The sequence below is a fragment of the Galeopterus variegatus genome, unplaced genomic scaffold (assembly GCF_000696425.1).
Source record: "Galeopterus variegatus unplaced genomic scaffold, G_variegatus-3.0.2 Scaffold1473, whole genome shotgun sequence".
Classification (NCBI taxonomy): Eukaryota; Metazoa; Chordata; class Mammalia; order Dermoptera; family Cynocephalidae; genus Galeopterus; species Galeopterus variegatus.
In genome coordinates, this window is record NW_007727584.1 from 183,575 (window position 1) to 211,415 (window position 27,841).

Genomic DNA, 27,841 nt, shown 5'->3' on the forward strand with positions numbered 1-27,841 from the left:
ATATTAACTACTGCCATACCTTTATAGTCATTGTGTTTACATTCTTAAACAGCCCTGTCTCAGTACTTAATGTAAAAGGAGAGGGGGGAGAAATAATTCAACTGTAAAGAGTGGCACATTAAGTAAAAAAAGCATAGTTTGTTTACTCCTAGGTTTGAACATCAGGCCTTTGCCCCAGCACAACTTCAGATTGCAGTTCATAACTCACGTTAAGAGTGAGAATTATTAAGTACACTGTGTTAGTTTTCACTAATGCTATCACCATTTAACAGATGAGGAAAGTGAGGAGTAGGAAGTAAAAAGACTTGCCTAGGTCTACAGGGTGAATAAATGATGAAGCAGGTTTGAATAAAGGTCTGCCAGGCTCCAGTGCATGTGCTTTTTCCATTATGCCATATTGATGCCAAATCATCAGTAAAATAGAAAACTGAGATTATTAGAGCCTTTGTAAGAAAGCAGGGATGTGTGATAACTTTTAGAAAGATTTTCAATTAAAACTTAGAAAAGTTTTGGTATTTAAGTTTTAGTTAAACAAAATTTGTATTTATGTATAATATCATATTTTATTATTCATCTCTCTCTACATATATAGATCTATGTATGTATGTGTATATATGTATACATACACATAAAGACACATATACACATTTTTATAAAAATAGGATTTAAACAAACTACTGGAGTAGTTTTAGGTGAAGTCTTCCCCGCCCCCTTCCTTTTACTCTTTAGCTTGTTTTCTTCCTTAAACCCTTCTCCCCCATTCCCCTGCCAAAAACCACCCAAGCATGTGTCCACATGATCTCTAGTCACTCATTAACCCATGTTAACAATCTGATGCATATCCATCTGTATTTTTTCTCCATGGTATCTATGTATATGTCACAGATAGGATTTCTCTCTCTCTCTCTCTCTCTCTCTCTCTCTCTCTCTCTGGCTTTAATTATAGTAATAATTAAAAATTATTAATCATAATTTAAATAATAATTACTTGTTTAAAAATAGGAGTGCATATTATATGCATGACTCTACATTTTTTTTCTCTCATTCAACATTCCATCTGCAAATCCCTCCAATTCACTCTTTTAATGGCTTAATAATAGTCCATGGTGGGGCTGTATTGTATTTGTTCAGCCATTACACTGTTGATAGGCATTTAATATTTACTCCATCTCTGTTTTTTTATGTTTGCTTGTTTTGCTAATATGCACAATTCTGCAGTAAATATCTATATACTTAATGAAGGTACTTCAAAAAGTTTGTGGAATGTTGAATTAAAAGATAATACAAATCCATCCATGAACTTTTTTCCCTCCCAGTTTTATTTATATTTATTTTTGTGGGGTACAGTGTGTTGTTTCAATACATGCATATACTGCACATGATTCATTTAGGGTAGATAGCATAGTTTTGTACCTGTCCACAAACATTTGGAAGATCCTTCTTTTATACCCTTATTTTTCTTATGCTTTAATTCTGTGGATTGAATTCCCATGAGTGGGATTTCTGAGTCAAAGAACACATACAATTTTAATTTTTAAGAGATAACAGATTATTTTCCCAAAGGATACAAATAATATGTAGCATTACCCCTTACCATGAATTCCTGCTGGTAATAGGTATCATTATTTTATCATTATTATTTTTACTAATCTGATAAGTGTAAATGACTCTTCGGTATTACTTTAATTTTATTAGCTTGGCATAAGTACTTAGTTTGAGTTACAAATGATAGGGAAAATCTTTTCTTGGGTTTCTTAGCTATTTAGTGTATTTTTCTGTGAATTTGCCTATTCATATATTTTGCCTATTTTAAAAAAGAGTTATTTGTATTTTTCTCATAAATTTTTAAGAGTCCTTGGTATTTTTCCCAAGTCTATCAATTATATCCTGGAAAAAATTTATATTTCTTATATCAATAATTCTGTATTTTCTTTTATGTCTTCTGGGAAGTCTTGGTATTAAGAGGAATCTCCTGTACCTTGATTCTACTGATATTTTCTAAGTTAACTTTTGAGCTTTATGTTATTTTACTTTTTAAATTAAATCTTTAATATAATATGGAATTTAATCCTAAATATATTGTGTAGATATTCCATATCTTGTAAGGAAGAGACTAATTTTCTTTACAGATAAATCTAGTATGCCAGCACTTTCTTTTCCCACTGAGCTTAAATACTACCTTTGTCATATATTAAAAGCTCATATGTACTGGGATTTATTTTTGGATTAACAATTTTGTTTTTCTGATCTTTTTGTCTGTTCTTTTATCACTTTCAGATTGATTTAATTAGTGGTTTTTTTTTGTATGTTCTAATATCAAGTAAGGCAAGTCCCCTTCTTACTACTCTTCTTTTTCATACTATTTTTGGCTACTCTCAGAACTTTATTTTTCCATGTGAACTTTAAGGTTATTTTATCCTATTCTAAAAAATCAACCTTATTGGAATTTTAATGGAAATTTTTATATTAATTGAATTTTTATGTTAATGTTGTCTTGGAGAACTGTCATTTTTATTTTAGTATTCCCACCCAAGAACATGGTATGCCTTCACATTTGTTCATATTTTATGTTATTCCTTCAATAAAATTTTAGAGTTTTCTTCATATAGTCATCTGCCTTTCTATTAAATTTGTTATTTAGTACGTTATAATTTTTACACTTTTATATAAAATATCTTCCATTTCCATCCCTGTGTGCTTATTGCTGTTATAAGGAGAAAATCTTATATTCAATGACTATATCCAATTATTTTTCTTGTTGTTATTGTTTTTTAAGGAGAGTTCTCTTTTGGTTTTCATGACATACACTCATTATCATCAGTAGAAAGAGAGGCTTATCTTTTCTTCTCTATTGTTTATACTGGTTCCATACTCTTAATGCATTTGTTAAACCTTGTAGAAGTCTCAAAATAATGTTAAAAAGTATTGGGTATAGCGAGCATCCTGGTTCCTTATTTTAATTGAAAATGTTCAGTCAGTATTTTGTTATTCAGAATATTTTCTGTTGATTTTGAAAAATATATATATTTTAAATTCAATTTTATTTATATTTATTTTTGTGGGGTACAGTGTGTTGTTTCAATACATGCATTGCTGCACAGTGATTCACATAGGTTAGATAACGTAGTTTTGCCCCCATCAGTTCACCCTCATTTTCCCCCAACCCCCAGCCTTCCAGCCTCTGGTAACCATTATTCTATTCTCTACATTTTTTTTTTAAAACAAAGATTAAAATCCTTATTGCAAAAATAATTATTAAAAATGAATTAGAGGGCCAGCCCCGTGGTGCACTCGGGAGAGTGCGGCGCTGGGAACACAGCAACGCTCCCGCTGCAGGTTCGGATCCTATATAGGACTGGCCGGTGTGCTCACTGGCTGAGCACAGTGCGGGCGACACCACACCAAGGGTTGCGATCCCCTTACCGGTCACGAAAAAGAAAAAAAAAAAAAAAAAAAAAGAATTAGAAAAATCTAAGCAGAAATTTGGTGAAGGAAATAAGCAGATAAGTCACACACCCCAAAGAAACACATGTGGTTAATAAGTACATTCTAAGATCTGGTTATGGGCAGGGGCAGAGCTGACCCAGCCCCTGTCTCAGGATGCTGGGCATCAGCTGACTCTGTTGCTGGCCTGGGTGTGTAGTGGGGGCGGGGCTAAGGCCCAGAGCCTCATCTCTCAGGAGCCCCAGGCATCACGCTGGCTGCATTGTTGGCCTGGAAAATATTTTAAATAATTTTTTTTATTCACTTAATGCTTTTATTAGGAATGGATGCTGAATTTTTTTGAAAGACTTTCCACATTTTTTAATATTATATTTTTTCTTCCTTTAATTTATAGTTGTAATAAGGTATGCAGATTTCGTGATAATGAGTTACTTAGTAATTCTAGATTATTCAAGTTTTTTGGATTTTATTTATTTATTACAATTTTTTTTTTTACATTCTAAGATGTTGTGGAGCAATTGGGGGAGGGAGAGGGGAAGGGACATAAGGTGAGAGGAGGAGGGAGGAAGGGAGGCATGGTTCAGGCCTGTGGCACCTCCCCATTCTGGCAGTGTTGCACTCTCATTGTCCTCACACGAATTTGCCACCTCTCTCCCCTGGGTGACAAAGACGCAAAGGATTACTCAAAGCCCATTTCCTCTGAGCAGTGAGACACCCCGAAGGGGTTAACTTCCCAGAACCCTCAAAAGAGAAGCATTCCTCCTTTGGGAAATTAACACTGAGCTGGGGTTCTGTCTCGGTATTTATTCTCCAGGCCAGAAAGTTACAGAAAAGCAACATAGGTGTAGTTAAGGCTAAGTATAATTTAACAATAGAGGCTGGTAGCATTAGTGAAATAACAAAGTGACATTCCGTAATGCAATTTGCAAAAGGTTAAGTTGATCCACCAACACAAGCTTGTTCTTAACAAATAATGTGTTTTCCTGTAGCAGTTTCCTCAGTATTTTTATGTAACAATAAGGCAACTTTTTAAACATATCAATCAGTAAGTTAACCTGCTCCAAAGACGTCTGTCCTTGAGCACGCACTTTTGCTGTATTATGGTTCTCCATCTACATCAGAGACTTTAGCCTGGGGAAAGTTTCCTGTCTTTTGCAAGGTTAACATTTCTATATGTAATTTTAAAAGGTTAGGTTATACCTGAAACTACAGGGTTTTGGAGGCTAGGCCCTGTGAAATACATTTGCTTTATAAATGTTAGTATACTCCACATGGCAGGGGAGACCAGGGGGACTTCTGGTGGCAGCTTAGTCATCACTGGGCTGGATGCAGATGTCAGGGGTGTGTGGCTGAGGCCCTTGGTCCCCCATTGCCCTGGCTCAGGAGCCTGGAGTGCTTCTCAGGGCTGTTAGGTGGTCATTTCTGGGCTGGGTACAGATAGATTATTCTTTTGATCATTACAAGTAAGATTAGTGTATAGTATTTGTTGTAGTAGTAGTAGTAGCAGTTGTTGTTTTGGGGGGGCAGTAAGTAACCACCTGCTATGGTTTGGATAGGGTTTGTCCCACCAAAACTCATGTTGAAATTTGATCCCCAATGTATCAGTGTTGGGAGGTGGGGCCTAGTGGGAGGTGGTTGGGTCTTGGGGACAGATCTCCCATGAATAGATTAATGCCTTGGGTCAGGGGTGGGTGGATGATGAATTCTCATACTCCCTGGAATGGATTAGTTCCCAAAAGAGCAGGTTGTTAAAAAGAGTCTGGCTTCCTTGGTTTCTCTCTTGCTTTCTCTTTCACCATGTGAACTCTGTGCACATGCCCACTTCCTTCCATTTTCTGCCTTGAGGGGAGCAGCCTGAGGTCCTCGTCAGATGCAGCTGCCCAATCTTGGACTTTCCTGTCACTAAAATCGTGAGCCAAGTAAATCTCTTTTCTTTATTAATTATGCAGTCTCAGGTATTCTGCTATAGCAATACAAAATGGACAAATATGCCATGTCTCTGAAGATGTTAAAATTTGATTGTGAAACTTTCCATCTTATTCTATGATCCTAATCTGTAAAACGATGATGATAATAGCATCTATGTTATTGGGTTATTAGGACAATTAAACAAGTTAAAGTGCTTAGTACAATGCCTGAACATAGTACTATATTTGTTAACGATTAGCATCATCATCAGCTGAAACACATTAAATTATTTTGGGAATTTTCAGTTCTTTTAAGGTTAGAACTTAGTTATTAAATCATCCAGTTCAGGTGGGTTTTTTTTGTTTTTTTTTTTTGTCTTTTTGTCTTTTTGTCTTTTTTCCGTGTCCGGCAACGGATCGCAACCCTCAGTGTTGCCCCCGCACTGGACCGGGACCGGCAACGGGATCGCAACCCTCGGTGCTGCTCCCGCACCTCGCTCAGCCAGTGAGCGGGAACCGGTCTGTATGTGGGATCCGAACCCTCGGCGGGAGCGCCACCACACTCCCAAGCGGCGCACTGTAGCAGTGCGCCACCAGGCCGGCCCCTACAGCACATTTTCTAAGCCCAGAAACCACTCTAGTATTATAGTTAGAAATATTGTTGTATTATGAACTCTTCTTGGACAGGATACTTTCTTTTTTTTTTCTGACCGGTAAGGGGATCGCAACCCTCGGCCTGGTGTCGTCCACACCACGCTCAGCCAGTGAGCTCACTGGCCATCCCTATACAGGATCTGAACCCGTGGTGCCACCAGCACCACACTCTCCCAAGTGAGCCACGGGGCTGGCCCTTGGACAGGATACTTTCTGATGTTGAAGATGTAATGCTTTTTTCTTTGTGCTAAAACAAAATATTTCAGATATTTTATGCCTTTAAAATGTTTATTAGAATGAGTACCTGACTCAGAGTAGATGCTAAGTAAACAGTTATTAAATGAATGAATGAATAAACAAAGGGTGAAATACAATCTGTTTGGATAATAACTGCATAACAGGTAGATTTTTGGAAGAATTTTTTAAATGGTAGATCTTTAATCACCTTTCCAAAGATGATTAATACTAACCTTGGATATGTTCTGCCATAGTGTATTTTTAATACAAAATATTTTAAATATAAAATGTCTGAATATTTCATTTTGTACCAAGTGCTTGGTAAGGAAAAAGTTGTGTGAAAGCACTATACGTTAAAATAACTCCAGTTTATTAAATGAGTGAACCAGTAGTTAGGACTTACTGATAGATCTCATAGTCTTTAACTAGGACCTCCTGTAGGCTATTCATGTTGCTAAGTCCTTTTTCTCTAGTTTATGGAGTGTTTAATAGAGAGTGGGAACAAAGTGGAGAAATTAAATGAAACAATGTTCAAAACTCCACCTGGCTTAGAGAAAAAGTCAATTTTCAGATGTTATTGAAATGGTAAATGAAGAATAAAATCATCATAAAGAAGAAAGGAACATTCTTTGAGGGCAGTTAAATATGAGTAGTCTTCTGTCTAAGAGATGATCTCTCTCTCTGCCCCTGTCCTTCCATTCTGGCTTGAATTCACAGTTACTTTACTAAGACTGCTTTGTTTAAGATGTCATTGCAAATTAAGGCTTTACCATTATACCCCTTGTAGCTGCCTTGTAACTTCTACATTCCTACTGGTGCCAGGCATGTTCCAAGGCAGCTTTCCAAGGCTTAGTGATTTCACCCTGATGTCTCTGCCAATAAAAATAACCAGTTACCATTAAACACCTACCCCACCCATAACTTGATTTTTACATGCTGTTTTAAGGGAACTTATCAGAGATTTTAAGAGAATTAATACATTATGTTCATCAGGGTATCACCTGGCCCTTGTTCTGAAAGTGGGATGCTTCACCTTTGGAGAGAATTCAAGACACAACATGTTTGTCTGTTGAGCGTGGACTTTGTAATAACCTTATTCCTGCGATTGATTCTTTATGACTGGAAATACTCTATTACCATGAGAAGCCAGATTCTTACTTTGGGGACTTATATTCTAGTGGGACAGATTAACAGATATAGCAAGCAAGAAGCCTTTTATTCATTGAGAAGTTAATAATAATTTCTAAATATTTTGTGTTCTAGGGATAAGCAGAATCCCTTTCTTTTTTATAAAGGGCCTACATGGGTGTGGGGAAGGAAAGTAGTATTTGAGTATCTAACATATAAAAAGCTCTTAAATGCTAAAAATTTAGCATACATGTTTTTGTAATATTCACAATAGCCATGTTACTATTATAATTTTCTTTTACTGGTAAGCAAACTGAAGTTTGGGAAAGTTGAGCACCTTGGTCCCAAGGTATTCAGCTAGTAAGTCATGCAGAGTCCAGGTCTGTCTGGTGGCCAAGGCCTTTTCATTATAATTCTGCATCTCATGTGGAGGAATTCCCTGTGACATTCCTTTCTTTTGAGGCTGTCTAATAGCACCCATACCCTTCTCAATAAAATTTCTTTGGTGGTGTATGTATCTCAGCATAAAATCAGCCAGGCATTTCTCAGAGTCTTTGGCACCTGCACAATGCAGACTTTTATAATAGGCTTTCCTAGAGCCCTCCAAAGTGTGCTTAACGTACTCCTCACCTCTCTGCCTCCCCATGGAGGAGGTGTTAACTCACACCCATAGGATTGCCAATTGAGGAATGTTGCTATGACTCTATGACCATGTAGTTCTTTTTACTTCTTTTCTCTCAATATGTTAAGGTTGGACACAGTGATTTTTCCTCATTTATATACATCCCTGACTGTTCTCAGGCTCCCATTCCTTAAATTTGGACTGTGGAAGAAGCATACTAATGCCATAGATGTACAATGACTTTTCCATAGTAGCACCGATTTTTCTATTCTTAAGATTATTTGGTTCTAGTAAGAGTCACATTTGAACCTTGGAGGAGAACTGACTTTGAACAGTTTATGGGAAGAACATCTGCAGTTCAAATTTATGAAAAATTCAGAGTAAGCCAGGAAATTGATTCAGCAGCATTAAAAAAGGAGCTAAGATGATTTTATATTGCATTAATTAAAATATATTGTCCAGATCAAGGGAACTAATAGTCTTCCTGGACTTTGTGTTCATTAGATCATATTTGGAATATTCTGTTTAATTTGAATTCCAGTTTACTTTGATGAGAAAGAGACGGGGGAGATGGCCAGGATGATGAATGGTTTTAAAACAGTTATCTAAAGCCTGGCTGGGAATAGAGGATATTTAGCCTGGAGAAGAGAGGACTTTGGGGATATAGTTGCTGTCTTTAAACAGTTATTTATTTAGTTAATTTGGCAAACAATTTTTGGGTAATAATAGTAAAAGACATTTATTGAATATATACCATATCTGCCAGGTAAATCCTTTATATGCTTTATCTCATTTAATCTCCATTCTGACTCCATTTCCTTTTTCTCATGCTGCCACCTACATTCTATAGAATTTGGGGTTTTCTTTAAGGGGTGTAATTTGCAAGAGAAAAAGTATATAGGTATGTTGTTTCTGAGAGTAGAATATAATGACTGATAAATTTATTGAGTGTTTATTATATATCAGGCACTTCTTATATCCTGAAAGAAAGAAAAAGTTTCTGTCTTCATTGTAGTGGGAAATTCAGAAGGAAAGAAAGAAAGAAAAAAATTTTTTTGGTAGTGGTAAGTGCTATGAAGAAAAATAAAGCAGGGGAAAGGTAGGATGAGTTATTTTAGATCAGAGAAGACCTCACTGAGAAGAAAGTATTTGAACAAAGACTTGAAAAGGATAAGGCACAAGTTGTATGGGAATCTGGAGGAAGAACATTCCAGAGAGAAGAGGTAGCAGGTACGAAAGCCCTGAGGTGAGCGTGAAGTTGGTTTATTGCAAGAATAACTAGGAGGTCAGTCAAGTTTGAGCATAATGAGCAAAGTTGACAGAGTCCAGGTTGTGTAGTTTTAGATCTTTTCCCAAGCATGATAGGAAGGTGTTGGAGTGTTTTCAGCAAGGAAGTGATGTGATATGATCTTTACTTACAGAAAATGACTCTGGCATGGAGAATAGACGGGGTGGTGGGAGAATGACAAGAGGGAGATCGGTTAGGAGACTATTGCAGTAGTCCAGGCAGGAGATGAGCATGGCTTAGGCTGGTCTGGTAGCAGTTGAGGTAAATGAAGAGAAGTGGCCAGATTCCTGACATATTTAGAAGGTAGAGCTAACTGGACTTGCTAATGGATTAAATGTGGGTGTGTGAGAGAAATTGGATTTAAGGATAACTCCCAGGTGTTTAGCTAGAGTAACTAGGTGAACTGTGGTGGTATGTGTAGGGAAAGTGAAAATAAATGGTCAGGATCCCTCGGGGGATCAGAATCTTGCTGAGCATTTGATGTAAATATGCATGTATGCCCAAGTGTTCCTTGGTTATTGTCTGATGTAATTGTGTATGTGTGTCCAGGTGTCCTGGGTTATCGGACTTTAAGTATAAAGGATGAGTGGCTCTGATCCACAGTGCCCCCAGGCCCCCCCACCCCGGAGCGGGGCACGGGGAGGTGGCTGCTGCTGCTGCTGCTGCTGCTGCTGAATCCGCTGAATCCACTGAAGGCTGCTATAAACTGCTGCTGAGGACTGAGCTCATGTCATTTGCCAACGGCTCCTGGGATCTTTCCCAATTACCTACCTTGCCACCTGCATGTGAGGGATCTGTGCCTAGCACGTGAGGGGTCTGTGGACCCAGCCTGGCACGTGAGGGGTCTGGTGACCCAGTCTGAACAACGGACTTGAAGGGTCTGTGGGCCCCAGTAACCCAACAGTATGTATGAAAACAAAGGTTGTGGGATTCTTGACGGGAAGGAGGAACAAGTAATAGAGAATCAAGAGTATAATCAGGACACGTTAGTTTTGAGATATGTGGTATGAGATAAGGTGGTTGGATACACAGTTTTGATGTCAGGAGCCAGTTGGTGCCAGAGATATGAATTTGGGATTTTTTTTTTTCTTTTTTTTTTTGACAACTGGCCTATACAGGGATCTGCACCCTTGACCTTGGTGTTATTAGCACCATGCTCTACCGAGTAAGCTAACAGGCCAGCCCTGAATTTGGGAATTGTATCAGTCTAGGGTCAGTGTAGGAAACATAAACCACTCTAGATATTTTAATCAGAAGGAGATTTAATATAGGAAATTGGATAATTATAAAATCATCAAAGCCTGGAGAAGTAGAAGTTAGAAGGGTGCTTCTAGGCTTCAGGAACACACTACCACTAGTCTTCAAGGTCGGCCCACCACAGCTGTGATCCAGCAATCAGAAAACTGCTGCTGGTGAAATAGGCATCCCACATCTACCAGACACCTGAATAAAGAACCTGTCTACTGAAAAAACTCATACCTGAGAAAGTCTGTCACCACTATAGGAAGAATAGCCTACAACCCTTCTACCTTCCAGATTTTGGTCAAGCCACTCCAACATTTGAGAAGAACATAGCCAAGGAGAAGGGATAGCTAAAGAGGTTGGGGAAAATCTAGGACAATGTGGTATCTCAGAAGCCAAAGTAAATTAAGAATTTTTGAAGGGCGTGATCAATTGAATCAAATGCTGAGTGAGATGAGGCTGAGAATTGAATGCTGAATTTAGCAACTTGGAGCTCACTGATGGCGTTTATAAGAGCAGTTTTGGTGGTATAGTAGAAGTGGGTTAAGGAGAGAGTGGGAATGAGGAAGTGAGCACAAGAAGTAAAGACTACTCATGTAATTTTTTTCTGTACAGAGGAGCAAGGATATGGCACCTAATGCTGGAAGAAAATGAGGGGTCAGGGGAAGTGTTCTTTGTTTTGAGAGGGGGATATTTAACATTCATGTGCTACAGGAGAATTTGTGGCTGCCCAAGAAAAAGAAGGGAAAATAGCAGGCCCAAAAAACCTTTGATGAGTTAGAGACAAGTGAATGGTTTGCCCTCAGAAGAAGGACTGTACGTGTGTTATCAATACATGAAAGCAGAGTATATGGGTACAGATACCGAATCACTTGCTAAATTTGATGATGGGAGAATGAATTAGTTATCCTCTGGTTGCTTTTGTTTTTCAGTAGGGTCGTCAGCCAGGTGTCAGGAAGGTAGAGAGAATGTATAAAGCTTCAGGAGAGAAGAGAAAGTATAAAATAACTGTTTTGGAGAATGAGACTTTAAATTGACCAAACCGATGGTTCTTAAACTTTAGCCTCTGTTGAAACCAGGTGGAGGGCTTAGTATAGCATTGCTGTTCCCTGCCCCCAGAGTTTTTGAATCATTAGGTCTGGGATGGAGCCTGGGAGTTTGCATTTATAACTCTCCTAGGAGATCCTGAGGCTGCTGGTCCAGGGACCATACTTGGGTTATAAATGTAAAGGGAGACTATTCATCATGTTGAGTGTATTTCCTCAGCTGTATTCAGCTGCTTGGGTGCAGAGGTGGAGAAAGCAGTGTACTGAATTTAATCAGAATTGAAATTTTACGATGTGAACTTAAGGGAAAGAAGAGAGGGCCAAAGGAGTGATTAATAATGATGGACCATGAAATCTAAGCTGGATAAAGAGAGAAGTGAGAACATGAAGGAAGTAATGGTTAGTGAAAAGGTGGTAGGATCCATGGATTGGAAGTTCTGATTGCAAAGACTAAGTGTTTGAGTGGGGTGCTGGAAGTGATCTGGAAGTCAAAGGTTGAGATGCTTGAGATAAAGTATTATAGTTGCTGAAGTTATTGGTTATTATTTAAAGTATGAGAGTAAGTGGTTGAGTTGGATGGAGGTCAGGAACCTGGTAGATTGGAGTATTGGATAGATTTACATGGATGTAGAAGTCATTGAGAGCAGTGAGTGGCAGGAGTAGTGGTGGAGAGAGAGAGAGATGGTGAGTCAGGTGCTAAAATCTTCAGTTACTAAGCTGGGATAGTGTATTGCTACAGCAATAGTATTGCTAGGGCAATAATTATGCTAATTGTCTGGCTACGCCAATTGTACTGTTAGGGCTAGGGCTCACAGACCCTTCAAACCCGTTGTGCAGACGGGGTCACAGACCCCTCGTATGCCAGGCTGGTTCACCAGACCCCTCATACTCAGGTCCATGCTAGGTAATTGGGAAAGATCCCGGGAGCTGTTGTCAGACAACATGGGCTCAGTCCTCAGCAGCAGCTTACAGGTCCAGCGGTGGTGGAGAGGGTCCCAGGGGCCCTGGCAGCAACAGCCTCCAGCAGCAGTAGTGCCCTCCCCATGGTCCCCCCAGGGATATCCCGGGGGTGGTGGGTGCCATGGATCAGAGCCACTTGTCCTTTATACTTAAGTCATAACCCAGGACACCTGGGTGCACATGCTAAATTACTTTAGACAATAACCAAGGAACACCTGGGCACATGTGTGTATTTACATCAAATGCTTGGCAAGATTCTGAATATCTGAGGGTCCCTGACCATTTTCCTATATTTTCCCAACACCTGCTTTGCTCAGTTTTCAAGATCTTCAAGCTTGAACTGTAACACTGGTTCAAAAGTTTCTGGAGGAGAATTATGTTATTTTTAAAAAGCATTTTGTCAGGGGCCGGCCTGGTGGCGCACTGGATAGTGCGCCGTTTGGGAAGCGTGGCGGCGCTCCCGCCCGAGGGTTCGGATCCCACATACAGACCGGTTCCCGCTCACTGGCTGAGCAAGGTGCGGGAGCAACGCCGAGGGTTGCGATCCCGTTGCCGGTCCCCGGTCCGGTACGGGGGCAACACTGAGGGTTGCGATCTGTTGCCGGACACAGAAAAAGACAAAAGAGAAAAAAAAAAAAAAAGCATTTTGTCAACTAAATCCCCTGGGAAAGGACTCAATGGCAAAAATACAGGACTGTTGATCTTGTGGAGGTTTGTTCTTTTTGTTAGTCTTGATTACAATCTGGCAGAATTTTTTTGAAAACATATTCCTTGTTTAAATAAAAAGGGCTATTGATTCAGGTTTTTTGGCTTATTTCTGCTAGTATTTTAGGTATCGATTTTTCACAGTGGTGTTATAAGCATCCTGAGTCCGATTTATGACAAATTAGTCGTTTATTACTATTATTACTATTTTGAAACATCTGTTCTTAGTTTTACAAAATTAGCTTGAAATTTCAGCAAACTTGCTGTTGTGTCAAATGCATTTTGTAACATCTTTTTAAAAACTTTATTTTTAAGAACAGTTTTAAATTTACAGAAACATTGCTAAGATAGTACAGAGAGTTCCCATTATATCCCACACTTAGCTTAATTAACTAAAATCCATACTTTATTCAGATGTCCTCTTCCAGGATCTCATCCTGGACACCATATTACATTTAGTCATCAGGTTTCCTTTGGCTCCTCTTTGCTGTCACAGTTTCTCAGTCTTTTCCTGTTGATGACCTTGGCAGTTTTGAGGATTACTGCCCAGGTATTTTGTGAAATGTCTCTCAATTGAGATGTCTGATGTTTTTCTCATTATTATGTTGGGTTGATAGGTTTTCCAACATTTTTGATGATCAAACCATTATGATTATATGATTATGAAAACTAACCAGAATTTTACCAACGTAGTATCCTTATGAATCATGGAGCATGTTGTGTGATAAACATTGCAGTTGAGAATTTTTAAATGAATTAGGTGCAGGGTTTAGTAATCCAGTATTATAGAAAAAGAATGCTGGTCAATTATTTGAAATAAAATGTCACTAACAACAAATCTTTATTGAGAGCATGCTATTAGTAAGGCCTTTGCTACTCTGTCAATCGTCGCTCTATTCTATCAGTTCCAGTGGGAGCTCTGCACAAAATAAACAATAGCAGAATGAAATATGGAGTGCTGCTTTATGAGTAGCTGCCCAAAGAACGAGTGCAGTCAGTGCAACTCTCTGGAAAAAGGTTGAGTTCAAACAGCTGGATTTATCATAAGGAAGCCTCTACCTTACCCCTAAATCTAAATCTTGGCCTCAGCATGCTCAGTCATATATTTATTTGGGGGTGTATGTTGGTAGAGGAGAGGAAGGAAGCACCTTGTCATCTTCCATTATAAAACTTTACATGGTGATGTAATTCCCTATTTAATTATTCTATATCACCTAAGAGATTGTAAACCTTGTGGGGACAGGGACTCTGGTTTATCTTGCTCATTATTATAGCCACTGGTGCTTATTCCCTGGCACATGATAGGCATTAAATTAACAAAGAATAATTGGGAGTTTTTCAGGCAGTAGAAGGAACAGATTACACCCAGATAGCAGCATGTAGAAAGGTAGGGAACACTTGCCCGACATGTTAAATAAATTATTCCAGATGTAGATCATATTCCTCTGCTCTAGGAAGCTTTGTTGAATCTCACTTCATTCCTTATACTCTTATAACACTTAACAAGCATTCCATGCCCTGGACATGTATTTTTATCTTTTTATGTATATACCTTCTCATCTCCTCAATAGCAGTTACCACTTTTTTGAGTGCCTGCTATGTGCAGATATTGTGCTGGGTGTTGTATATATTTTATTATCCTATTTAATCCTTTCAACAACCCAGCACATTAGGCAAGTGAGTAAATTGAGGCTCAAGATGGTTTAATAACTTGCCCAAGGTTGTACAATGTTTTCCAGGCATGTTCCAAAAGCTGAGGTCTTTTCTACTGCTCTATGCTGTTTTTAGCAGAATACATTGCTTCACTAGAATTTATATGCTTAGTGAAGGTCTTTTATACTTTTTAGACCTCACCACAATTCCATTCTGTTTTTGTTGATTATTTGATCAAAGGGCCATGTAATCCTAACACTTCTTTAGACTTTGGAGCAGAACAGCAAAACTGGTAAAATAGCTAACTTCAAGTGTTGCATTGTCAAGGCTAAAAATGAATGACTAGCTTATTGATTCCTTATATGATAAACTATTATTCTAGAACTGTCTTTATATAGAGCAGACAGAAAAAGAAAGTTTTATAATTCCTCTGAGAAAAAATATATTTACTCAAAGTGTGTTAGGCATTCCAGTTTTGATACTTCAACAGTAAGCTGTCTTCTGTAGCTTTGGAAACTATAACTTCTCAGTGCTTGTTTTTAAACTACAATTTTCCTTTTAATATAAGTACATTTTGATGGTGGAAAGAAGTTGTCATGTGGAATTACTCTGTGGAACCATTTTAATAGACTTGAAGCATTGTTTATACATAAATAAATTCACCACTCTAAAAAATATTCTGGCAGGGCACAGTATGTGCTGGCATGTGCAAGTCAACCTGTATTTGATACTGAGTTTCACTAGTCATAGGAGGTGGCGAAAAGTGCTACTCTGGTAGCAAGCAAATGGAAAAGGCAAGGTGTTGGAATTTCTTTCTTTTTCTTTTTAAATTTCTTTTAACCTTTCCTGGAAATTCATCAGAAGTACTTTTCAAAATGAATTATTTTGGTGTGATGTAGTTAGCATGACGCAATTATAAATGTTGATGTTTATTTCATGAATTTTCTTTCTTTTTTTTTTTGGTGGTTGACTGGTACAGCGATCTGAACCCTTGACCTTGGTGTTATCAGCACCATGCTCTCCAAATAAACCACCAACTAACCCTTTTTCTTTTTTTTAATGCTGTTTTCCAATGGTATGATTTCCATGGTATGATCAGTTTTATTCACTATCATTCGTATGTTGTTTATTCATTCAGCAGCTATTAATTGTGCTTCTACTAATTATTGTGCTGGCTATGTGCTGGGGCTATAAATGTAAATAAGTTATGACCCCCACCTTCAAGGAGGTTTCAATCTAGTGAGTTAGACAACTAAGTGCACAAACAGTACAGTGTAAAAAATACTGTGGTAGCATCCTATGCTTGCTTCTCTGGGAACATAGGGAAAAGAGGCCCCAAAGTGGTCAAGAGAAACTTCTTGGAGAAAAGTGATAGCTTCTTTCTTTTTCTTTCCCTCCACCCCTCCCTGGCTCACTTTTAAAAATTAAAGTTAAACCTACATACTATTTTAAAAAAAATCAAACTCTAAAATGAGAAGTGACAGTTCCTGTTTTACTCTCCCCAGCCTTGCCCCAGTCTCGCTCCTTGGCAGTAACCACTTTTAGTACTTCCTGTTTCCTTTAAGGTGGTTATCATTAAAACTTCAAATAATGTACTTTGTTTCTGTTATCTGATATGTAAACTTAGATAGCAACTCTTGGTTTTGGACAATGAAAGATGAGGAATTTAGCACATTTGTGGTACCTATCACCTCTTTCTATCTCCCACTACCTCTGTGTTTTTGTTAGCTATCTCATTTTTACATTATCAATTTTTTAAAAATTTACATTTTGCTATGTTATTATAATCAATTCTTGTGCTCTGCCTACAGGATGACTTAAAAATTGAGTCACAATATCTTTCTTTTCTATGTTATTATAATCAATTCTTGTGCTCTGCCTACAGGATGACTTAAAAATTGAGTCACAATATCTTTCTTTTCTATGTTATTATAATCAATTCTTGTGCTCTGCCTACAGGATGACTTAAAAATTGAGTCACAATATCTTTCTTTTCTATGTTATTATAATCAATTCTTGTGCTCTGCCTACAGGATGACTTAAAAATTGAGTCACAATATCTTTCTTAATATTATTATAGATCCAAGTAGTGTGATACACTAACACCAGAAGAATCTCTCAAGAGTTGAGGTCCAATGGATGAACTTTTGGGCCTTGTTTTTTTTAAAGCACAAAATCCTGACTGCTGTGATTGGATATGTGAATTCCATTCTTCTTTGTGAACATTTAATGTGTTGTTTGGAAACTGAAATAGGTTAGTGCTGCATTTATTTGGTGATATCAATTTATAACAGCCAAACAATAACCTAAAAGTTAGCATCCACTAACAGCAAAACATCTCATGCCTACAGTGTTCTACATGTTATTTATAGGAAGAATCCATAGGCCTCATTTAGAAACTGTTTACTCTTATTTTGTGTGCTTTTCTACAAATCATGATTATCTAGTATCCAAGTCCGTAATAGATTAAGTATGTGATTTAGTGGTGCTACTGGCAGAATAGAAAGCCCCAAGATATGTTGCATAAGAATGTTATGGACAGCAAAGGCAGAAAAAATATTAAAAGCTGGCATAATTTAAAAGTATTATGATGTGGGGCTGTGATACCGAGCAATTTTTATAAGCCTGAGCATCTTCTGATATTCATAATAATTGTTAATCTTTGAGAAAATGTATTATTTTCATTGTACACAGTGTCAGAAGCCAGGGAAGTAAGTAATACGTTGAAGATATATTCCTGTCCAGAATGGTTAAACTTTGAAATATTGTTTTTGGCAATTGAAAAAGAGAAGCATATGATACAGTTACCTGGAAAGTTAATTTGTATGGGAGATCTTCTCTGATGTCAGTGGAATTGTATAGTTATTCTTCATATTTGTGACATCAGTAGCAATTGCTTTATTAGTTATTGAAAACTCAGCCCTAACAAAATAGCTACTGTGTGACTTATTACTGTGAAGCAGCTGTTGATCTTGTGAAATATGACATTTAGGAAAAAGGGGCAGTTTTGGCCAATTATTTTATAATGTTTCTCAATTTTGATTTGTTTGTTTCTTCACAAAGAGATTCAGGTTATGCATTTTGGAAGGAATAATATAGAAGTGGTGTTGTGTTCTTCTTGCATCCTATCAGTTGGCATACATTTTCATTTGTCTCATTACTAGTGATATTAACTGCAAATCCTTGATTAGAGTGGTGTCTGCCAAGTATCTCCTCTGTGAACTTAACCTTTTTGACTTTCCAATCAGTATTATGTGGGGATATTTTTAGATTATGTAAATATCTCATTTTTCATCAAATTTCTACCCACCAGTATTAGCATACATTTATGTTTTTTGGCTGAATTAATTATTAAAATGATGGTTGCCAAATGGTTATTTTCCAATTCCATTATCTCATCTACATTTATCAGTTGACATTTCACTGTAAGGTAAAGTTTTCTTCTCTTTCTGTTAATGTATTTATATCAGTATGGGCATATGGATTTCTGTTTTATCCAGTGGGTTATAATCTGGTATTATAATTATTTATTTTGATACCCAGTCATTCCAGATTTGGCCATGGGAACCTCTTCAAGCTGGCTTCTGTGTTCTTATGACATATTTCCATCACTCTTTGAATATTTTCTTCCTTTGTAGCACAATATATTCGAAGCTTATATTCCTTTTGCATTAGAATTAGTCATTTCTCCAAGGAGTTTTGGTTTCTTTTAGTAAAAAATGAGTTTTTTAGAAACCAAGATCTGGGCCTATATGTTCTTTGCAACTGGGGTATCACTGCTCCCAGGCCCTCTCAGTGGAGAGAGCTAGGAAATATATGCATGTATGTACATATTTATGTATGTGTACACACATACATATATACACCTGTATTTTTATATCTTCTGTCTATTTATCTATCTACTGATATAATGATCTGCCTGTATTGAAAACTATAAATTCACACAGATATCTTCAATTCCCATCTAACACCATAAGTTCATTTTAATTTTCTTCTTTTCTGTATTTATGACTCCTTTCTCTAACAATGAGAAAACTGGCCCCCCATTATCTTCAGTATATTTATTTATTAGGTCAGTTTCCTCTGTATATAATCAATCTCCTATTGCTACTGCCATCCCACCACCACCACCACTCAGACACTGTTCTCACCCCACCAAGGCTCTACACTTTCAATGAGTTGCTATCCTGCTACCCCCATTTGGACTCCCTTGTGACCCTGTTCAGGCTCTTTACTAGGCTGTCACCCCTCTCCCTAGTCCCATACTATATGGAAGTCTACCCTGTTTGGCTCCACTTAAGGCTTTTAGATTGAATTATTTAGGAAGGAAGAAAAAGAAGGTTCACAGTTTTATGCCTTTTCTCTTTAAAGCAGATTATTCACATTTTATAATCCTATATAAGAGGTGGGTGTGATGGGTAGAGCAGCCTGCTTGGATAGTGATGGTGGGTAACGTAGGGTCCTAACTGTAATAAATTCTGCTTTATTTTACTCAGTCTTTTCATCTGAAATATTTCAAATGTTGATATTTTTATTAGAACCATTAATGTGATTTTCAAGGAACTATACATAGGCACCAGCAGATGTTCATGGATGTCACAACTATATGACGGTGAAAGGTATTCTGTGTATTTCAAAATATGTGTTCGTAATGCACATACTAACACTGATGTTTCCTACCAGTCTGGTGATCAAGTACATTTAAAATAAACAGCAAAAGGTAGCATCAGTTTTTTAGACAGTTGTGAATAGTTATCTCATAGTCTTTGTGTTTGTGTGTGTATATGTCTATAAGTGAGGGACCAGAAAACGAGAAAGATTATTGTTTTCTATTATTAGTAAACATTTAATTAAATATTTTAAAAGAGATTGTTGGAAAACATCAGATCTAATTCATCTTTGTACCACTCCTGTATCTAGTGCTGCTCTGCTTCGTAGGATCCAAATAAATATTGGTTGAAAGAATGATTGGATGTTGATGTTTGAGTGTGTCTAATAAATACTTGGTGAATTTTCCACTGTAGCTTTAGTGTATGCTTACCCACAGTGCTAGCTGTGTACTTGTGTAAAAATGAATGGAGATGAAAGGTCTTGGGGTCTGGTGCTAAGGGTTTTTTTCAAAACAGCTTTACTGAGGTATAATTAATATAATAAACTTCATTTAGTTAATGAGGGATTACAGTTGAATAAGTTTTGTTATGCATAGATCTATGAAACTATCACCACAATCAAGATAATGTAGATATCCAACAACCCCAAAAGTTTCCTTATGCCCCTTTATAATTCTTCCCTCTCACTCTTTCTCTCCTCATCCCCAGATAACTCCTGATATGCTTTTGTCACCATAGTTTGAATTTTCTAGAATTTTATATAAATAGAATCATGTAATATGTGTTCTTTTTTGTCTGCTTTCTGTGACTCAAGATAATTAGTTTGAGATTTATCCATGTTGTTGTGTGTATCAGTAGTTCATTCCTTTTTGTTTTTGAGTTGTATTCGATTGTACGGATCTTCCATAATACATATACCTACTATGTGACTCAGTCATTCTACTCCTAGGTATTTATCCAAGAGAAATGAAGGCCTGTGACCAAAAAAGACTTGTGTACAAATGTTTGTAAGATTTTTATTTGTAATAGTACAAAACTGGAAACAATCCAGATGTCCATCAATAAGTGATTGCTCTAAAAGGGATCTGAAAGAAATGTGTTAAATAGGTATTCCTTCTTTACATGTTTGAGAGAATTCACAGCAAAGCCATCTGGGGTTCATTGGGCTTCTTGAATCTGTGGGTTTGTAGCATTCACCAAATTTGGAAATTTGTCTGCCATTAATTTTTTAAGTATTTTTTTCTGTCTCCTCCACTATTATTTTCCCCTTCTTAGACTCCAATGACATGCATTATTGGGCCTCGAGAAGCCAACACACACTGATGATTTGTTTTGTTTTGTTTTAGTCTTATTCTTTCTGTGTGTTTCATTTTGAATAGTTCCTAGAAATGTCCACAGACATTTAGTACGTCATCAAGTTTACTAATCTTTTCTTCTATAACATCTAATTTGTTCATCCATCGTATATATAATATATATGTATGTATATATGTGTGTGTATATGTATAATTTTTATTTATCTTTTACCATTTTATGTATTTTAGTTTTATCTCTAGAAGTTCAATTTGGGTCTTTCAAAAATTGTGACATCTCCGCTTAATATGTTCAATCTATTCTCTACCTTTAAACATATGAATTATAGTTGTAATAACTTTTAATGGCACTGGCTACTAATTCTATTGTCTCTGTCAATTCTGAGTCAGTTTCAATTTATTTTGCTACTTATTTTGGATTGTATTTTCTTGCTTCTTTTCTTTCCTTTTTTTTTTTTCTTTCCTTTTTTTTTTTTTCTTTTAAAGATGACCGGTGAGGGTATCTTAACCCTTGACTTGGTGTTGTCAGCACCATGCTCACCCAGTGAGCTAACCGACCATCCCTATATGGGATCCGAACCTGTGGCCTTGGTGTTATCAGCACCACACTCTCCTGAGTGAGCCACGCGCCGGCCCCTTGCTTCTTTTCATATATGGTAATTTTGAATTGGATGCAGACTTTGTAAATTTTACCTTATTTGATGGGTATTTTTGTATTCCTGTAAGTATTCCTGAGGTTTATTCTGAGATATAGTTATGTTACTTAGAAAAATTTTGTTCGTATCAGTTTTTGCTTTTAAGCTTCATTAGGCTGAACTAGAGCAGCATTTAATCTAGAGTTAATTTTATCTTTTATCTACCTATGAAGCATAACTCTTCTGGCTGCTTTATTGTATGGCCCATGAATTATGGGTCATATTCTGGCTATTGGGAATGGGTGCTATTCCTGGCCCTGTGAAAGCTCTGTTTATTGTTTCTTCTAGTTCTTTTAGGCAGTTCTTTTCCTGACTATGGATCGTTTCCATAGATAATTCACTGATCAGTACTCAGCTGAATACTTGAGTGACCCTCTGCAGATCTCTGGAGTTTTATGTGCTGTATCTGTTTCTTCTTTAGTACTGTGCTCTGAGAACTCTAGAACTCATGGTTTCCGTGGACTCCCAACTCTTTCTCCTTCACTCAAGTAGACCTCCACTCAAATAGATTTGCTCTGTTGGGATACCCCTTCCTGCTCTTCAGCTTGGAAACTTTCAGGCAGTAAACTTGGGCAATTGTAGAACTCACCTCCTGTGTTTTCCCACTTTCAGGTATTACTGTCCTTTGTTGCCTGATGGTTAAAGTCTTGATGACCATTGTTTCATATGTTTTCTTAGTGTTTTGGGTTTTGTTTGTTTGTTTGTTTGTTTTTAGTTATTTCAGGTGGGAATTAAATGCAGTTTCTCTTACTCTATTTTCTCTAGAAGTGGAATAAATTATGCCGTTCCTAAATGTTTCAATGTCCATAACTACAGGTAAAAAAATGACTTTTCTCTACAAGCTACTTTAGTGGAAGATGTGAACCTTACCCTGCAACCTCTGTATCGTTTTCTTTATTTTCCTTTGATCCTATTCAAATTTGAACTGAAACAATTTTATGGAAAGCCTACTAGGGGCCAGGCATAGTAGAATGGGAGTTCTATTCATATGATCTGATTCCTTTCCATAGAGAACTCAGAGCTTAGAGATGGTTAGAGAGGTTACATAAATTCCTCTAAATCGTGGCTCTTCAGTTGGTAAAACTGAGTTTCAAATCAGATCTTTTGGCTTCCAGTTGAGTGTCATTTTCACTTATAGTGTCCTTATATAACCGCTACACATACATATACATAGACATAAACACATACATATACCTGTGTACATGCATATGCATATGTGCATACATATACACACACATACCCTGTATAATTCAGGAAGCCACATGAGCATATAGTCTAAAGAGTTCTCACCCTCTTTAGATTGTTTTTGCTTATCAGTGATTAAAAGACCTGTGAAACATTTGAGAATATGAAAGCTGGTAATCAACTGGAGGCCCAATGGGATGAAAAGGAAAGAAGAAGGAGAGTATGGTGGTTTATTTTCTGGAACAGACTTTTCAAGGGTTGTAAGTACTAGTATGCTGGTAGAAACTTGCCTTTGGAGACACTGTAGCACTGTAGTAATTTCAATTTGTGTCCAGTCAAAACTGCAACAGAATTGCCAGTATAGAAGGAATTTTGTGTTTGCTCATTTTCTTCAGATGGAAGACCAAATGGAGAAATTTGTTAAGCCAGTTCTGAAACACTATACCAGAAACCAAAATGAGCAAATTTAATCACATGTATTGGCAATAAGGGATTCCGTAAAAACATTTCAATATCTGGGAGCAACATTTTTACCTTCTAATACCAGTAATAAGACCATTTTCATAACTGTGTATATGTAGCATGCAAATGGGACAAAGAGGACAAGGAGACAGTGTGGTATAAAGGAAAGAGAAGGGAATTGGTAGGTAAGAAACTTGGGCTTTAGTCCCAGCTTTCTGACTGGCATAGTTTTGAGACTTTGGACAAGTCACTTAATCTAACTGGGGTTCTGTTTTCATATTTAAAATGAGGACATTGAATTAAAAGACCTCAAAAATAACTCCTAGTACTAACATTATCATGGTCTTTTGGATATAAAGATGACCTTAATTGACATAAGAGTCAGTTTCCTATTTATTTCTAGAACTAGAAACAAAAAAATAATTGCTTTACTATACTATCACATTTTATTTTCTGCTGAAAAGGTCATTATCCAGTCTGAATGCCCATCTAATTCACAAAAATTAGACCCAGATTAATTTTAATGATTCCTAAAATATCTAGTCCTTCAGCAGAGGTAGAGATTTGCTATTATTGAGGGTTTTCAGAGACCATACCACAAGTTTTGTGAGCACTTGCTAAAGTGCTTTGGACAGTGGCATTCTTGTTGGGTTAAATATGTATTTCTAAGGGGATATTAATAATTAGAATCATTGCTGATATTTGAGTACTTACAAGCAATATAGATGCTTTTGAAGTATTTAATCCTCAAAATAAACCTTTAAAGAATGTACTATTTCTGTCCCTATTTTATAGATAAGGTATAGAAAGGTAACTTCCACAAAGTCACATGGTTAATAAGCAACCGAGTTGGGATTTGAACCATTACTGGTGCCTTAGCCAACCTTTTTTTTTTTCCTTTTTGTCTTTTTTCGTGACCGGTAACGGGATCGCAACCCTCCGTGTCGCGCCCGTACCACGACCAGCAATGGGATCGCAACCCTCGGTGTCGTGCCCGCACCGCGCTCAACCAGCAAGCGGACCAGTCTCTATATGGGATCCGATCCCTCGGTGGGAGCGCTGCCGCGCTCCCAAGCGCCGCACTCTACCGAGTGCACCACTGGGCCGGCCCATTAGCCAACCTTCTTAACCACTACACTATACTACCTATTATATTTATGAAATCCAAATATATCAAACAGCCTTTTTAAAAGCTCATCATTACTATCACCACATCTGGCATTTCCCCCTCCAACCTATCAGTTTCTTTTGGTGCAAAACCAAGAGATTCAACTAAGGGAAGGTCGTTTTTTCTGTGGTTGAGTTCTGAAAAACTTCATCTTGCACTGAAAGTCATAGTCCAGATAAACTTTAGATGCCAGAACTTCAGGGCCAGGTGGAAAGTCATTATGAATCCTTGCATCGGCCATCTTATGATCACAAGCCTGAAAATGCGGAATCCTGAAAAAGGTGGCCTCTGTCAGCACCCGTCTAATTTTTAAAAAGCAGAGGGTGATAGGAAGGGGACTAAGGCTTGATTATAAAAGATCAGGACAATGAAGACAAATAATAATAATCAGCAGTAGAATTAAAAATATGAGGCATTTTAAAGAGATGGGGTACCAGTTGCAATTCAGTTTTGAATGCTATATTACAAAAGAACTGTTTTAAAAAATAAAAAAGATTTAAAGAAAAAGAATAAAACCAAGAATATTTAAATTGTTGAATAACCTTTTTTTTGTTCCTGATAAACTTCAGTCACATCTTGCTTCATTCCTTGTGCTTTCGTAGTGTGAGTATCAGCAATTTTCTGTCCTTCAAAGAGAAACTTGAATGAATTCGTTGGAATTCTTTTGTATTTGATAGTATGAATCTTTGAGTTTCTTGAGGTGTGTTGTCATTTTAACCTTGAAGTGAATCACACTGCTGGCCTATGCAATGATTTTGAATTAAATGTATTCTCTTTCTTTCTTGTCCCTCAAGTCCAAGGTGGGAGCTTTTGCCTCTTGGTCTCACATGGTGATGGTGGCTTATTTTGGGGGTCATCACACAACAGTGACCTCACTGTTGGAGAATTTCTCTCTGAGGTTTACAAATGTGTTTTTCCTTTATGGCTTTACTCCACTGCTTTGTGTTAAGATTTAACCAAGCTCAATAATTTTTTTTTTTTTTGAATGCCATTCTTATGAAACCCAATTAGTTGAGAAAATATTATTTAAATAACAATTTAAAAATTGATTTAAATAACCATTAAGTATATATTAAACACTTGCTAAGTGTACAACCCTTTGTTAGACACAGTAGGGGAGGGGATATAAGAGAAGAAAAGAAGCTTACTGTCTATTTAGTTGAATAAGATTTAGTACATGAAAAAATTAGGGGCAAGACAAATATAATCAAATGCTGAACTTTGTGGTACATATGCTTGTTGAGTAAAATAATATATAAGGTACTTCATATCCTTAGTTTTGTGAACATTAGAACACATTTAGAAAAAGGAGAATCCAGTATGATTTCTCTGAAGGCTTCAGAGACAGAATGAAGAAAGCTGTGAGATTAGGTGAAGACATCAGATTGCTTCTTTACTTACATGTTTGGTGCCTCAGATGGAATAGCTGGAACAGTGGAGGCTGGCTGGGTATCTGTCTGTCTTTCTCCAAGCAGCTTCTCCACATAACTAGCTTGGGCTTCCTCACATATGGCATTTTCAGGTTAGTTAGATTTCTTGCATGGAGACTGGCTTCCCCCAGAGTGTATGTTCAGAGAAAAGAAGTAGAAGTTTTCAGGCCAATTAAGGGCTATGTTCTAAAACTAGCACAGTCACTTCTGCCATATTCTATTTGTCAAAGCAGTCACAGGGCCTGCCAGGATTCATGGGGGTAGAGAAATAGATTATACTTCTTGGTGGGGGAATATTAAGGACACATTACAGAAGATCATGTTTGAAAAATTTAATTTGTCACAAAAAGCATCCTTGATATTCTGATATTTTGACACTGATTATTTATTTTTTTATTTTATTATTATTTTTTTTTGTCTTTTTTCGTGTCCGGCAACGGATTGCAACCCTCAGTGTTGTGCCCGTACCGGACCGGGACCGGCAACGGGATCGCAACCCTCGGTGTTGCCCCCCGCACCTCACTCAGCCAGTGAGTGGGAGCTGGTCTGTATGTGGGATCCGAACCCTCGGCGGGAGGGCCGCCGCGCTCCCAAGCGGCGCACTGTAGCAGTGCGCCACCGGGCCGGCCCTGACACTGATTATTAAATGTTGGAATTTAATGATAGGGTCTTTTTATCAGATTAAGAAATGGGGTCATTCTCCCATTATCTTGATGAATAACAACTTGCTTCCTTCTATCCATACTAATCTCCTTTATCAAACAGTCACTTGGCTATATATATACCCTTTACATTTTCTTCCAAATGTGCTTTTTTATTCTTTATGTAGCCAGGCTGAGAATTTTCTAAATCTTTATGTTCTGCTTCCTTTTTAATGATAAATTTCATTTTTAAGTCATTTCTGTCTTTCATTTTACTATATGCAGATGAAAGATGCTGCGCAGCATCCTAAATGCTTTGCCGCTTAGATATTTCTTCTGGCAGATAACCTGCTTTATTACTCTTAAATTTTGCTTTCCATAAATTCCTTGGACATGGACACAATATAGCCAACTTCTTTACCATTTTATTACAAGGATGTACTTTTCTCCAGTTTCCAATACCTTGTTTCTTATTTCTATCTGAGACCTCATCAGAATTCTCTTTACTGTCCATCTTTCTTTTCTTTTTTTTGACCAGTAAGGGGATTGCAACCCTTGGCACGGTGTTGTCTGCACCACACTCAGCCAGTGAGCACACCGGCCATCCCTATATAGGATCCAAACCCGCAGTGTCAGCGCTCCCAGCTGAGTGAGCCATGGGGCCGGCCCTACTGTCCATATTTCTACCAGCATTCTGGTCACAACCACTCAGATAGTCTCTAAGAAATTCAGACTTTCCTACAGATCTTTTCCTCTTAGTTTGCACCAGAAACACCCTTAGTGTTCCATTTACAACAATCTAGACCTTTTCTAGCCTGTTCCTCCACATTCTTCTAGCTTCTACCCATTACCCAGTGCCAAAGCTGCTTTCACATTTTCAGGTATTTGTTATAGCAACACATCACTCCTGGTACCAATTTTCTGTCTTAGTCCATTTTGTGCTGCTATAATGGGATACCTGAGATTGGGCAACTTATAATGAACAGAAATTTATTTCTCACAGTTCTGGAGGCTAGGAAGTCCAAGATCAAGATGCCAACGTCTGGTGAGTGCCTTCTTGCTGTGTCATAATATGGTGGAAGGCATCACTGGCAAAAGGGTAAAGAGAGGGCAAGGAGGAGGAGGAGGCCAAACTTGCCCTTAAAATAAATCCACTCCTGTGATAATGAACCCACTCCCAAGATAATGGCATTAATCCATTCATGAGGATGGAGTCCTCATGACCTAAATACTGCTTAAAGGTTCCACTTTCCAATACTATTACAGTGGCGATTAAATTTCAACATGAGTTTTGAAGGGGATGAACATTCAAACTATAGTACCTATAAAATTATCAGGGTCTACAACCCTCCCCCTTCCTGCTTTGGTTGCCTTTTTAGTTTCTTTGTGGTTATTGATCTGTTCAGGTTTTCAGCCTCTTATGGAGACAATTTTGTACTTTATAGTTTGCT

At 37.5% G+C, this 27,841-nt stretch overlaps 1 protein-coding gene and 1 pseudogene across 1 annotated transcript in view; one reads left to right on the forward strand and one right to left on the reverse strand.

Moving 5' to 3' along the window:
• The window catches only part of LOC103594074 (UV radiation resistance-associated gene protein), a gene marked incomplete at its 3' end in the record, with an annotated part of 302,923 nt that overhangs the window by 101,881 nt on the left and 173,201 nt on the right, over positions 1-27,841 (forward strand). The window lies entirely within an intron of this gene.
• On the reverse strand, positions 24,845-25,148 carry LOC103594073 (annotated as a pseudogene).